The sequence below is a fragment of the Ambystoma mexicanum genome, chromosome 11 (genome assembly GCF_040938575.1).
Source record: "Ambystoma mexicanum isolate Mex_15411 chromosome 11, UKY_AmexF1_1, whole genome shotgun sequence".
In the NCBI taxonomy this organism is placed as follows: domain Eukaryota; kingdom Metazoa; phylum Chordata; class Amphibia; order Caudata; family Ambystomatidae; genus Ambystoma; species Ambystoma mexicanum.
Window position 1 is genome coordinate 232439525 of NC_090934.1, and position 15144 is coordinate 232454668.

The following is a 15144-nucleotide window of genomic DNA, read 5'->3' on the forward strand; positions in this document are numbered from 1 at the left end:
ATCATGCGCTACTGGTTTCTCTGTATTTGATTTATGTCTACGTGCGTGTTTTTCTCTACTTTTCAAGCGTAGATTTGCTTCCTTCCTCCAATCTCTTACAATGTCGAACGCTGCAGGTCTGGTCTTTTTTTCATAACAAAACTGATTCTAAATGTTCTATATGTGCTAGCTCAAAACTCCCATTATTCGGCCACTGAAGGTCTGATACACGTCTGGTCTGCCTATGCCAAACCGCATTGAACACTATTGCCCTTATTCAGTACTTAATGTACATATCATGTGCCGGTGATCCCTCGGGTGGGGCGGCCTGACCAGTTTCCAAAGATTGTCTATCGCAGTGAAAAAAGACAATTTCACAGGGATGGACTTGCAAGTGCAACATTCAACATTCAACCAATATCAGGACGTTTAAGGATCTTGTTCTTAGCAGAGAGAAATTCCATACAACGTTATCTGTTTGCTGCAGCTCGTGAGCTAAGGGTCAGACAGTTCTGAGGCAGAAAATACCATCCTTCGTGAAGGAGCACCGCTAGCTGCATATAATTCATGTTTAACTGCCTTTTACAACAGCGCTTGCAAGACAAACCGGCACCTGGGCTACTGATTTGGCGCGGCTTCTACACAGCTTCAAGGCCTCAAAGAAAGGGGAAACAATGCATTTCTGCATGACTCAACATTCCTGCCTACGTTAGCATTTCAGAGTTCAAGCTGTGGCCTTGCATCGTGTGTGGATCTACAGCATAGAATATATTTGCAAAGCGTTACAAAAAAGAAAATGGCCAGCATTTACAAAATGGACACCCTATGGTCAGATTCAGGTTTCTTAGTTTGCGAAATTTGTCACATGATGCGATTTGCTTCTGGCCAACATACTATTCGTACCATTCAGGCTATGTGATTACTTTTTTCGGTATAATACTGTGGCTGCAAGGGTCAGGTTAAAGTCCCTCTGCATAGTCCACAAGGCTTTCTGGGGCTGAGCTCTTACTATGTACAACGCTCTCTTCCCAAATACTCTCCTTCCAGAGCCCTCCACTTGGCCTCCTCCAACTCTCTGCGGGTGAGCCGTTTCTCCAGAAATGTGGGGGTAGATCCTTATCTTCTGCAGGTGCCTCTCTCTGGAACACCCTACCTACCTCTCTCCATCTTGAGCCGGACCTCCTAAAGTTAAGGAAACTCCTCAAGACCTACCTCTGCTCTTTCTCTTTCTCTCCCCCTCTTCCCTGCTCTCTTTTCTTCTTTCCCTCATTCCTTCTCTTCCCAAACCTGCACAGCTAGGTGACTGGTTGCCTGGTGCACTTCCAGAGCCCCACAGGTCCCAGGCACCCCCGCCAGTCCTGCACTAGCTTCTGGGCCTCTGAACTCTTCTTGGCACTACTGCATTATGCTCCATGAGAGGAGCAACCAATCTGTACTTAACTCAGGCCCCTGCTGGACTGGGCGCACTTGTCTCCCTCATACTCCCTTGCACTTCCTGTTCTGTGCACTTGCACAACCTTGACCTTGAATGTTCTAGGCCTTGCAAAACTGTCTGTCCGGTCCCCCCTCCGTCTTCCCTCCCTAGCTTGGTCAGGCTTGAAATTCTCATGCATAGGCGCATTGGATGACCAACTACTAAGCAGTCTGAAAAGTCATCAGACCAGTACTGTAGTTCATTGATCGATATGCTCCTCCCCCCACTCCCTTTTCTCCTTTTTTGTCAAGCACTTACTAGTAGTTATGCCTCTGGCCTAGTATGATAGCTATTGTTGTTAGATCATTTGGAATCTTCAAGGCCTAAGAATGACGACTGTATTCCCTTGTTCCCTTCCCGCCTTTAAGCGCTTTGAAGCACTTTACTTATGTATAAGTGCTTTACAAATAATTAATGACAATTACTATTCCCGACTATTACTTGGCCCAATTCCAGGGATCCAGGGAAATCTTTATGACACACCAGCAGCCTCTGCAACGCACCACATAATTATCCAGTCTACCCCAAACTCACCTGTTTAACCTGCGATTAAATAGACACAGGAAAAGTTATTTCCAACAACCTACAACAGACGTACTTGGCGGTATACACCAGGTACACTCCAATGAGGGCTGAATGGCACACATACCCGGTTCTATCCTGCATTGTTGTACTATATTTCATGCTTTTATCTTACCTAATTTTGCTAGGTGGCTGCAGCATGCAGTCACTAATCTCCATTTTGCTGGTGCCGTCATGTTGACACCTTTAACCAGCCCGGTATTTTTTTCCAATTTGCATTCTGGGATTTGTAGTTTAGCCTTTCACTTAGTAACGTGAGCACCTAAATGTCCCGTTATGCAAACTACAATTGGCTAAAAAGCACTCTATATCAACCATGTCACACACCCTGTGGCAGGGGCAGCAGCAGCTTCAGCTCTGGAAGCAGATGGGCCAGATCTACGAAACAGCATGACATAGATAAGGCAGCCCAATGCTTTCAGAATGCCTCACCTGGAGAAGGCAGACCACTGCTTTCAGAGTGCATGACCTGGAGGAGGCCGCCCACTGCCTTCAGAATTGATGACCTGGACAAGGCAGCCTGCTGCTTTGAGAATGTATGACCTGGAGAAGGCAGCCCACTGCTTTCAGAGTGCATGACGTGGACCAGGCAGCCCGCTGCTTTCAGAATGCATCACCTGGAGAAGGCAGCCCACTGCTTTCAGAATGCATCACCAGGAGAAGGCAGCACACTGCCTTCAGAATGCATGACCAGGAGAAGGCAGCCCACTACTTTCAGAATGCATGACCTGGACAAGGCAGCCCACTTTCTTCAGAATGCATGACCTGGAGAAGGCAGCGCACTGCGTTCAGAATGCATGACCTGGAGGAGGCAGCCCACTGCTTTCAGAATGCATGACCTGGAGAAGGCAGTTCACTGCCTTCAGTATTCATGACCTGGAGAAGGCAGCCCACTGCCTTCAGAATGCATAACATGGAGAAGGCAGCCCACTGCTTTCAGAATGCATGAGCTGGAGAAGGCAGCCCAATGCCATCAGAATGCATCATCTGGAGAAGGCAGCCCACTGCTTTCAGAATACATCACCTGGAGAAGGCAGCCCACTGCCTTCTGAATGCATAACCTGGAGAAGGCAGCCCACTGCTTTCAGAATGCATGAGTTGGAGAAGACAGCCCACTGCCTTCAGAATGAAAATGGTTTATTGAGAAGCCACCCTCAACCCGGGGATTTCCTTCCTTCCCCACTTAAGGTATGACACAACAAACAGTTTAACTGATTATTTTCTTTAGCCTTATCGCAGATACATATCATGCCCCTTGGATTCCTCGCCCCTGACCTAACAATGAGCCAAGAACCAGGCCGGTGTAGGGAAATATATTAGTATTTATTTAAATAAAATGTAATAGAAATTAGCATTAAAATGTCATATACCACTTTATCCGTGGCACAACACAATCAACTTCTCTCAGCATAAATAAATCACAAAAGTGATTTGAAAAGAACACAATCACAATTCTGCACTTTCTGCAAATTTCACTTCAATAAATAATTACACTGATCAATAAGTAAAGCAATTATCGTGTAATATTATGCGGTTTTGATTTTCCTGTGGGCTGAAAAGGCTAGCAGTAGGATTTCAAGATTGGTACAAATGCATATGGCAATTATGATTTTGCTCACACTTTTGGTTTAAAATGAACACAGGGTGATTTAGAACTTTGATATTCAGACCACCCCCCCCAACTTTGGTCTGTGTTGGGGAAGTCAGACAGAAAATTTTTATTGATTTGGGGAATTTTGGATTTCAGACCCCCTCCACTGAAATGCCTGCGTTGGGAAACCTGAATAAACAGGATGGACTGATTTAAAAGCAAAGACACCCCTCTTCCTTAAATAAGTTGGAGTCAGTAGGACAAAAGGATTACCCAATTATATTATAGGCTATAGTTTTCAGTGCACACTGGGAAGTGAGCTTTGTTAATTTCGATTTTTAACAAAATTCTCCCCATAGTGTTCTGCCAAATGGGGAATTAATTACATTAATATTTGTAGTTAAATAGACTAAGGATCTACATAGCTTTCCTCCCCTACCCAATAAAAAGGGAAAGGATTTAAGGCAAGCAGACTCCCTCATCCTTTGGTTTCTCAGGGCTCAATTCTACTTACATAGAAAACCTCTGTTTAAGGAAACTCAGCTGCATCTCAGGACACTCTGGAAAGAAAGAGCAGGGGCATGGTCACTCCACTCTCAAAGATGGCCTCCCACCCTCCCCCATAGGACCCAGTCTGCTTTGAGGCCTTCCTAGAAAGTGAAAGCTCCACTCAGATGCACTCTCAGCAATCCCTTCTGGTGTTTCCTTACAGCTGTCAGATTATAAGTTTCAGCAGCCTTCCTGGTGGTCTGTCTCTTGTCTGTCTGTCTTTTTTCTGTGTGTGCAGTCCCCCTTATATGGCGATGACAACACCACTTTTACAATCTCGGGGAAGCACCCTGCAATAATTCCTGCAACTAGGATTGGACAGTTACCATTTTCTCTCCTCCCAAACCCAGCCTCCAAGTCAGGATTGGTTTAGGGGCCTAGAGAAACATATGGCAATTCCCATTTGTAATCGCCATTTGTTCTCTTTTCACATTTTTTGGCAAAAACTAGTTATGTATCACAACTTCATAGCTATTGCTATGAAATACACATTTTCTGATTCAGCTAATCATGGGGAATTAGATACGCCAACCACCAAGTCTGTACCATGTAGCATGGCCATGTGGCACCTTTCTGCCATTTCCATAAAAAGCATAACAGTTATGAATATGCAAGGTATTACACATATCCCTAATTTTATCCTCCACCCGTTCACCAACTCTCACATTTGGAACATGTTCAGATCAGCGAGAAACACATCTTAGATAGCCATTAAAGTTCCCTGGGTCACAGGTGGATGAATTTTATATCTGCAAAATCGCCTGGAAATTGCATAGAAAAAAATGTTACATAGATTAAATCAATCTGCCTTATGATTGCTGAGGAAAGGGTCTAAATGACAATTGTCCTTTTAAATTAATTGTGAATCTTCATATGGGAAAAATGGCAATTCTCCTGCCTTCCAGCCTGTACTGCAAGATTTTGTTGATCTCAGTCTCTTTGTGTTGGAAGATTGCTCTTTGAAGTTGCTGCCCCCATCTTCACACATATTAGTCATGCTCCAGCCAAGGGGAACTTCCCCTGCAATCAATGCCTTCAGAGCCAGCAGGTCTGGAGGACACTGAAATTCGACATCTTTAGCAGGACACTTTATTGCAGTTGGTAATTAGATGGGACATGTGACATACAGACTGGGAGTGGGCGATTTCCTTTTGAAGTTTCCCACAACTAGCAAAAGGGTTTGGCCTGGGCTGATATTTTTTCATGAACACAAAGTGGCTTTTCAAATGTCATTGGAGTTTTGTATGTGAAACCTAATATACTTTGTTTTTTGTCAACCGGCACATCATGTCTTTTCCCTGACATTGTTCTGTGAGCAGTGATACATTTCACATTTAAACTGCTTTTATTTGCACACACATGTGCAAACCGTATTTGTTTCAGTGTTTAAAAATCCTGTTTTCCATGTGAAAGGGATCTTTGATTCCTCCTTCTTGTGTACATTAAAATGCTGCTTTTCCTTTAGTAATGACAGGTAGGCCCCTTTCCACATGGCTCTTTAATTTTACTTGAAAAAACGAAAACAAAGGCCAAGCCGTTTTGTTTCAGTGTTTAAAATACTGCTGTTCATGTGAAAGGGACTTCTGTTTGGGGCCTTTGAATGCACTACACACATCACCTGGAGAAGGCAGCCCAATGCCTTCAAAATGCATGACCTGGAGAAGGCAGCCTAGTGCATTCAGAATGCATCACCTGGTGAAGGGAGCCCATTGCAACTATGGTAAACATTAATGCCTGCCTCATCAACTAGCTGCTGCTGGAGGTAACCAGGCCTGTCCTTGCACAACAATACAATGTTGTAGGCATCTCCCCAGAATCTATCTGTTCTGTCTTCCTGCCACTTACAGCCATTTTTAGATCACCTATATTATCAGGGATGAGAGTCTTCTTCCCTTCTATAGCATGTTCCCTGGTCCATTAGGTGGCCACCTTAAGTATTCTGCATCTACAACTCTCTGTGCATTTTCCTCCTCCATTAAGTACTATGGCTCAGGTTGGTGGGTCAGTAGGAATGCCCCACACAGCGTAATATATTGCAAGAAACGTTACCTGTAACCAGAGTTTTGCGCAATTGGACTGGTCAGGAGGGATTGATCCTGTTTTCTCGGTTCCGTGCATCATGATTGCTTGAAAGAAAGACTTTCTGGTTATTAAGCTCCCTGCAGTCCCATTGGTCAAGGCTAGTGAATTGACTGTGTCCCATTCAAAGTGTCATTCTGTCACACTACTGCTTTTACAATTGTGCAGATTTGATGATTATGGGAGCAGAGGAATGTTCCTGTGTGGTCTTCTGCTGGTGGCCCTGTACGTAGAGTCAACTAGAATTGCACTATTGTGACACTGGCCCACCCTCAATCTCATATCAATCGATTTGGCAGGCATATATATTCTCCCTAACCAGCCTGCACATAAGAGATGTACTTATTTATATATGTATAGGTAAGAACAATGTTCTTTAGATCTTAAAAGAATATACAGTAGAGATTCCAGTATATGGGACTGACTCCAGCAGAAAAAAGATACATCAAGTTACCAGAGTTGATTTTGCAGAGCAGAGGAGTGAAACGCATGCCCTGTTATGCTTTATTACATGATGTTAGGCTGCCAGGGTACATACACATCATGGGCCTGCAGTTTGTATTCAATTTCCTTGGACTGCCTTAAGACTCCCACTGATACCTCAAAGACAGTACAACTGTGGTCTTTCAGGCAAAAATGGGACTGCGATCAAAGCAGCTGGACGTGCACCATAAATTATCCATTTTCAACGCTAAGCGCACAGCACATTGCAGACGTGATACAACGTGAAAGTTACCAATAAAAATATTCATGTTATCTTTAAATCCTATAATATTTTGGGCAATGCCACTGGCACAATGTGCTTTAAAATATATGCACCGGCCAGCACCCACCCCACCTCCCGGTGTTTGGCAATGGCACCCATTCTGACGCAGGGTGGTGTGGCCTTTCATGGGACAGAGGCTCGCACATGGGGCTCAGCCTGGTGCTGCGAGGACATTTTCTGCGGCGAGGCCTTGCCTGAAGCAGAAGAGGAGCCAGGAGCATTTCTTGGTATAGGGTGCAGGGCAGAGTCACCCCCGGCGTCCTTGCACGAGCGGCAAGGCTGAAGGTGCATTCTTGCAGAGTACGCCCTGTCAGAGCCGGTTGAGTGCTGCTCCAGGGACGCACTATGTAGCCAGCCCTCGCCACCGCTTCTTCTCAGTTGGCCATCTAGTGCTAAGTGACCTTTCACCCTGTGAGAATCTTGGAATGTGAAGCAGGATTAGCAGGAAGCTCAGTTTAGCTGCATAAACATTCCGATCCCGGGTATTCCTAAATGTGCAGGTCAGAGGTCGGGGTGGTCTCGTGCTCGTGGCTTGCCTAGGTGAGGTCAGCATGTGCGTCATCAGTGCTGTGCGCAGTCTATACCCAACCCCTGTCGTTTGCTGTCCTGGTAACATCGAAAACAAGCATCCCATCAAAGTACCCTGGCCCTGGCAGAAACACCATACCCCGAGCACAGCATCTGGATCAATGAATCATATTCTGTAGAACAGTTGCTCTTATTCTCTGGGACTGTTGGGTGTATTCCCCAGCGTGACCAGCTTGGTGATGTTGGCCCTGTTCTCTGGCACTGTTGGGTGTATTCCCCAGCATGGTCGGCTTGAGATGCTGACCATATTTCCTGGCACTATAGGGTGTATTCCCCAGCGTGTCCAGCTTGGTGATGTTGGCCCTGTTCTCTGGCACTATAGGGTGTATTCCACAGCATGGTCGGCTTGGTGATGTTGGCCATATTCTCTGGCACTATGGGTTAATTCACCAGCATAGCCGCGATATTGACCCTATTCTCTTGCACTATAGGGTGTATTCCACAGCATGGTCAGCTTGGTGATGTTGGCCCTATTCACTGGCAATGTTGGGTGTATTTCCCAGCATGGTGAAGTCCGTCCTATTCTCTGGCATTTGTGAGTGTATTCACCAGCATGGTCGGCTTGGAGATGTTGGCCCTGTTCTCTCACACTGTTGGGAGTATTTCCCCGCATGGTCGGCTTGGTGTTGTTGGCCCTATTCTCTGGCACTGTTAGGTGTATTTTCCAACACAGTTGGTTTGGTGAGGTTGGCCCTATTCTCTGGCACTGTTGGGTGTATTTCCGAACAGAGTCGGCTTGGTGATGTTGGCTCTATTCTCTGGCCCTGTTGGGTGTATTTCCCAGCATGGCCAGTATGGTGAAGTTCGTCCTATTCTCTGGCATTTGTGGGTGTATTTCCCAGCATGGTCGGCTTGGAGATGTTGGCCCTATTCTCTGGCACTGTTGGGAGTATTTCCCAACATGGTCGGCTTGGTGACGTTCACCCAATTCTCAGGCACTTTCTGGCGTATTTTTTCAGAAGGCTATCTGTGTTGTTTGTGCACAGTTCATATTGTCTGGCACTGTTGGTAGCTTTTTAACCCTATTTCCTGGAGCCAATGAGTGTATTTTCTGGCATTGCTGGCTTTGCTCGGTTCACTTTATTTAGTTTTGGCTATTAGCACCACCTATAAGCCGAAAACTTTGCATTAGAGTACAGCTAGGGATAAATGGCATATGAGGGGACACAAAGCTTGTACGTGTTGTTTGGTTATTTACTGTGAGGGTGTAAAAGAAGGAGACTGGCAAGGAGGGGCCATCTTGTGGCCTACGAACCTTTATTAAATCAATAAAGAAACCAATCTCTCCCTACTTCTTTGGGGCTAGCCCTTCCTCAACTTAGGAAAACATTGGTGAGTTGTCAGAATGTCCATCAAAATTAAATGTTCTCCGTCCTCCATCATAAACCAACTAATCTAACCCTAACACTATAAACATAAGTCTTTAACTAAAGTGAAGTTTGTGTTTCCTTCACCAGGAGAATGACTCCCTTCTGCTAGTGTCTTGCTTCTTATAGTAGAAGTAACTCCTTCAATGTTCCATCACAAAGGACCAGGGGAAAGACTCCCTTTTCCAGGTCCTTCTATCAAAGTGCTCCACAATGGTTTTTAAGTACTCTTGCAGAAAACTTGAGTTTGTCTCTTTAACACATTCCAGGAAATAGAAAAACTCATGGCCTTATTTGGCTTCCATTTACCACTCTGATAAGGTAGATGGCTCCCGTTCCATTCTACTTGGGCAGTAGTATTAGGTAGACCACTGCAATGAGGGAGATGACTCCCGATGCTATCTGCTTGGTGTGTGGAATCTGAGGGTGTCCTCACTTCTTTTCCTAATATAGCCTCCTCCCAGGTGGCCTGGAAAAGGCAGTTGCTATCAGATCCTGACACTGGGGGTGAAAATGTGCTGGCGAATCATCTGGGTGGGGGAGAACTGGGGAGAGGGGATGAGGCACCCATAGGTGAGACATGGTATCCCCCATTTCCCGTTCACCATGAATCCAATGTCCATTTCCTACTTTTCCTGTAATTCACACCCTAAAACACACCATTTGTATACTGGGATGAGGAAGAGACCAACTAGAGACACACAGCCTCTCTTTATTCATACACATAGATACAAACATCAGTCATGTACTGGGACGAGGAGGATGCAAGCAAGAGTAATAGAGAACTCCCAAACTAGCAATGAGCAATCTAGTCTTTTTTGGACCAATCAGACTGGCGGGAGGTTTAAAGCAGGAAGATTGAGGCACATGGAGTCAGCTGTGGAAGCAGGTATCTGGACTGCGGGACAATAGGAGAACTCTCCAGAAAGGCGGTGTGGCAGACAGAGTGCTTGAGGAACCAGAGAAGATGCAGAGTGTATGTAGCAGGAAGCACGGGTAAAGGAAGCTGGATGCCGGTGGCAGAGTGTGGAAAAGGAATCGGCATGAGGAGGAGAAGCTGCCGAGCGAGGGCCAAGCTGTGAGGGATGCATCATTGGTGGGAGCAAGGCCATGGAGAGCCGCTGCCCAGACAGAGCGAGGAGCTGCACGAGAGAGAGAGAGCACTCATTGCAGCCAGGAGCCTTGCTGGACTGCAGGAAGAATCGACCGGTGAGTCTGCCTAGAGAAGGGGACACCGGGTTGGCAGCCGAGTATGTAAGACTGATGAAAATAAGTATCTTGAATACCAATTTAAATGAAAGAAAGCACTTTGAGGAAAACATGTATCTTGAATACCAATTTGAATTAAAGCAGACTCTTTGATGAAAACAAGTATTTAAAATGCTGAATAGCATGAAACAAGTACCTTGGAACTTTGAATACTGATTTGAATGAAAGAAAGAACAGTTAAGTACCGCTATGAATGTCAGAGTATGTGAGATGCAACAAGCAAATGGTGCCAAAACAAGTAAAGCATTATAAGGATGTGGAATGAGAATAGGTCAAGCACCACTGTAGAGATAAGACAGTGGCATGTACATATGAATAAGGGGCAACTAAGGTGTGTCAGTTGCATGACCTGTAATGGGTGGACTGTGTGGTCCAACAACTGCACCTAGACCGAGTACATCCCTTTATGAAAAGCCACTCAAAGCACCACAAAGGAGATTGTGATTGAGTCTAAAAGGAAACCTTCTGTCATTTTAAAGTGAGGCATTGAACTCTTGGTGAAGGATAACCAAGATAGAAGAGCTGGGAAGGATCCCAAGGAATTGTGTTGTGTTGGAATTGTTGAAAGACTTGAAAGCTTGGGGAATGGAACCCCTTTTTGTACTGTGAACTATTTGAACCTTGGGGAAGGGAAACCTTTTGATCAAGAGCTGGACGAAGCTCTGAACCTTTATCTGAACCCTTATCATTTTGAGGTAGACATCCCTACACATTGTATACAAATAGATGTGAGGGCAAGTATAGGTTTTGGACAGAGACAGACATTTGCTTTGGACTTCCTGACACAGACTAGCCTTAGTTTTATTTAGGTAGGGAACTCCCACCTTAGCATAGGGCAAGTTAGGCCTTGTTCCAAACTTTATTTTAATAAAGGTTTGTATCCCAAACTTTCAGTACATTGTCTGTTTCTCATTCATGATGCCTTCACATTGGGCAGTGATGTATGGATGACCACTGCAACGAGGGAGAGGATTCCCAATACACTGCTTGAGCAGTGGTATTGGCTTGGCCACTATGGTGAGGGAGATAACTCCTGATGTACTCTGCTTGAGCAGGGGTACTGATTTGGCCACTGCAATGAGGGAGATAACTCCTGATGCACGCTGGCTCAATGGTATGGTTCAGGTTGTCACCAGTGTGATGAGGGAGATAACTCCTGATGCACGCTGGCGTCTTCGTTTGGCTTCAAGACCCCTCTCACTCCTTTTGCCATTCCCGTTACCTTGTTCTCTGTTGGGACAAGGCTCCGGTTCTTCCCGGGAAAGCAGGTTCCTTCCTCTGCGATTTCCGACACCTGTGCGGCTCCGTAACAGGCGCCAGTTGGTTCTCTAGGCACTGTTTCCAGACCTCATGGTCCACCTTTCTGTGTTCGTGCCACCACCTCGATTGCTGCTTTCTTCTGGTGAGCTGGCTCTCATCAGCTTCTTGGTCGTTTTAGCAACACCCCATTCTTTGCGGCCCCCGCATCGAGGAACAGCTTCTCTGCGTCTCTGGTCCTCCCGGTTTGAATCTCCCACGCAGGACTTGCATGCTGCAGGCTTCCGCGAGGAGAGCTCCCTAGTCTGTTCTTGCTTTCTACATTATATTGTTGACTCCGCCCTTCCGTAACGTCAACACCATCTTGGAAAGTCTCTTTGGCACTCTTCATGCCTCCAGAGAGCCACATCATTGCAGTACTTGGCTGGCTTTGCATATGGCTTCTCATGTTTTTTCATCCCAGTATGTTCTACATTTGTCGCAGCCATGGCTTTACAATAACACATGGTTCAATTATCAATGGTGGCAGAAAGGGTGAACATGAGGGTAGTGGGTTATGTCATAGGGTTGCAGGGAGGCTTTTCTCAAGGTGGACGTCCTTATCCCAGGCAGGCAAACCCTCCCTATGAGGTCCTCCAGCATAATACCACTGCTAGGGGGACTATTCGGTATTGGCCTCACCTCCCTAGTCTCATAGGAAAGGGCTCCCCTCAGGGGAGAAGTGACAAGACCTGGTGAATCATCACATCACCCACCCATTGACTTCCCATGGCCATGCAAATCCCTATAGCCATGCCCACCCACTTCCTGCCCAAATCACACTTCCTGGGATCTCTTTGAGCTAGTTTTATCAAGCCTTACCATTACACTTTGTGCTGGAAGTGCCTGCCATTTTTTTTGCAAAGCAGTCTTCTGAGAGTTAATGACTTAATTGGAGCTGTAAACCACTCTACTGGTGTAATAAAAATGTCTTAACCAGGTCTGCCGTCAGCCGTTTGATTTATAATCAACAAGCGTCTTCTTCACTGAAGTCCAGTTACAAAAAAGCATTGGCAAAGCCAACAGTTTTGGCTTGTATACAAGTATTAGGCATTTGCCAGTCCTTGCTTTTATAGGCCCAGGTAATCGCACCATTATGCAGCTGCTACCTTCAATGGCTAGCTAATACCACTACAACAGTGCTTGGCAAATGCATTTCCCATGTCTACAAAGGAGCCAAAACCGGTGGCATTGCTGTCGGGTGTATTTTATGGCATGTTGGCTTTGTCAGTTGCCCCTATTTTCTTGCACTACTAGGTGTATTTTCCGACTTGGTCTATTTTGCTGAATTGCCCTAATTTGCTGACCTAGCTAGGTGTATTGCAAAGCATGTTTGGCCTTGCACATTTGCCCCTATTCTCTGGATCTGCTCAGAATAATTTATAGCAATGTTGGTTTTGGATAGCTCTCCCTATTCTCCTGTGCTTTTGGTCTATTTTCTGGCATTTTAGCTTTGCACAGTCACCCTTTTCTCTGGAGATGTGGGTGTGTTTACTGGCATGGTTGGATTTGCACAGTTGTTCCTATATTCTCTGGCATTGTTGGTTGTATTTTCTGGCATGATTCCATATACTTGTATGAGGGCGAGAGTCTCTTTGTATGGCAGTGCAGTGGCATTGTCTCCTCCTTATGCGGAGGATAGTCTCCTTGCGGTTCTACACAGACATGATGATCCCTCCTCTTATGCAAGGGTGAGAGTCTCCTTGTGTTTGTGAAATTGTGTTATCTCGTCTCCTCCTTGGGTGAGACATAGAGTCCTCTTGTGCCTGACCAATGGTCCTGTATCACCTCATACTTGTGTACGGGCATAGGGTCACCCTGTGCTTGTGCAAAGGTGCTGTGTCTCCACATACATATACAACGGCATACTTTTCTCATATTTGAATGAAAGTATGGCAATGCCTCCAACCTGTGGAAGAGTGAGAGTCTCCTTGTGTTTGTGCAATGGCTCGATGGGCCTCATTAGGAGTTCAGTCCTAAGTGGATAAAGGGGCGGTAACTAAATTACCTCCACTTTTATCACTCTGCCAAATTATGCTTTCCAGAAATTTGGTGCTAATTTCACTGGCAGAATTAGCCCTGGCACAATTACCACCGAGAACTGGCAGAATTAGTGGTGGGGCTAATTCAGACTGTGGAATTACCGTCAGCTGCCTCCAAAGTCGTGTCCGGGTAGCCCGAATGGGGACTTACCGGGTCATTCCAACCTTGGAGGACCCGGTAAGTCCCCATTCTGAAAACCATTCCCATTCGAGCCCCCATAGGGCTCAATGGGAATGAGGAAGGAGCTAATAACGGGCCCGCAAACAGCGGGCCCGTTATTAGCTCCCTGGTACCTTAGCGGGCTCCCACTAAGGGCGGCTGGTAAAACCAGCTGGCCTTAGTGGGACCCGCTAAGGGACCTCTGGAATGCGGCGGTAGGGGTTAACGGCACCGACATTCTTACCGGTGCCATTAACCCCTTACCGCCGGCCTCGTAATGAGGCCTGGTGATTCCTCCCAATTGTGCGAGGGCACCAGTCTCCTTATGTTAGTGCATGGCGCAGTGGGCCTCATTATGAGTTTTGATTTAGCCGTGCCCTTATTAAGGGCATGGCTACCACCAAACTCGCTACCGGCACCGGCACCCGCGAATGGGCCATTACCGGCCCATTATGAGATGAATGGGCCGGTAATTGCCCATTCGCAGGTGCCAGTGCGGGCGGGCTCCCGATCCCCATTCTACCCCATAGGGCTGAATGGGGGTGGGGAGCATGGTTGCACCGGCACTGTTAATAATGGTGCCAGCGCAATCACGAGTTCTGCTCGCGGGTGCCGCTCTGCACGCCTGGTGTGACCAGGCGTGCAGAGCGGCACCCACGTGCAGACCTCGTAATGTGGCGGTATGGTAACAACGGCACCGGTAGCACTACCGGCGCCATTGTTGCCTTACCGCCACATTCGTAATGAGGACCACTGTCTCCACATATTTGAGCGAGGGCATGAAGACTCCTTGTGCTTCATTGATGGCACGGTGTCTCTCTATACCTGTGCAAGGCGATAGTCTCGTTGTGTTTTTGTTTTTTTATTACTTTTGTTTGATTTTCAAAGAGAAAAAACAATAACGTAATAATTCTGGAGAGAACACTTCATACATATTCAAAATCAAGAACCGGTTAGGGACAGACACTTATGAAAGGGAATCGTCAGGATGTATTTCATCACGTTTGGAGCAAAGTTAATGTCCATCAGACCTTCCAAGAAAAAAAACAAGCATTGGCAATGCAAACTGGGTTCTTGTGTAGGCATGGGAAAGGCATGCCAGGCACAGCCGTAGTGGTATTAACTGCCCATTGATGGTAGCCGGTGCACAATGGTGCGAATATCTGGGTGTCTAATAGCACTGCCTGCCAAATGCTTAATACTTACACACAAGCCAAAACGGTTGGCTTTGCCTATGCTGGTTTTAAACAGGACTTCAGTGAAGGACACTAGAGTGCTTATACATCGAGTGGATGACTGCAGGCCTGGTTTAGGCATTGTTATTCCACCAGTAGCAGGTTTACAATTCCAATTTAGTCATTAACTCTCGGCTGCATGAAAAAATACTGGCAGTTTGAGCGCA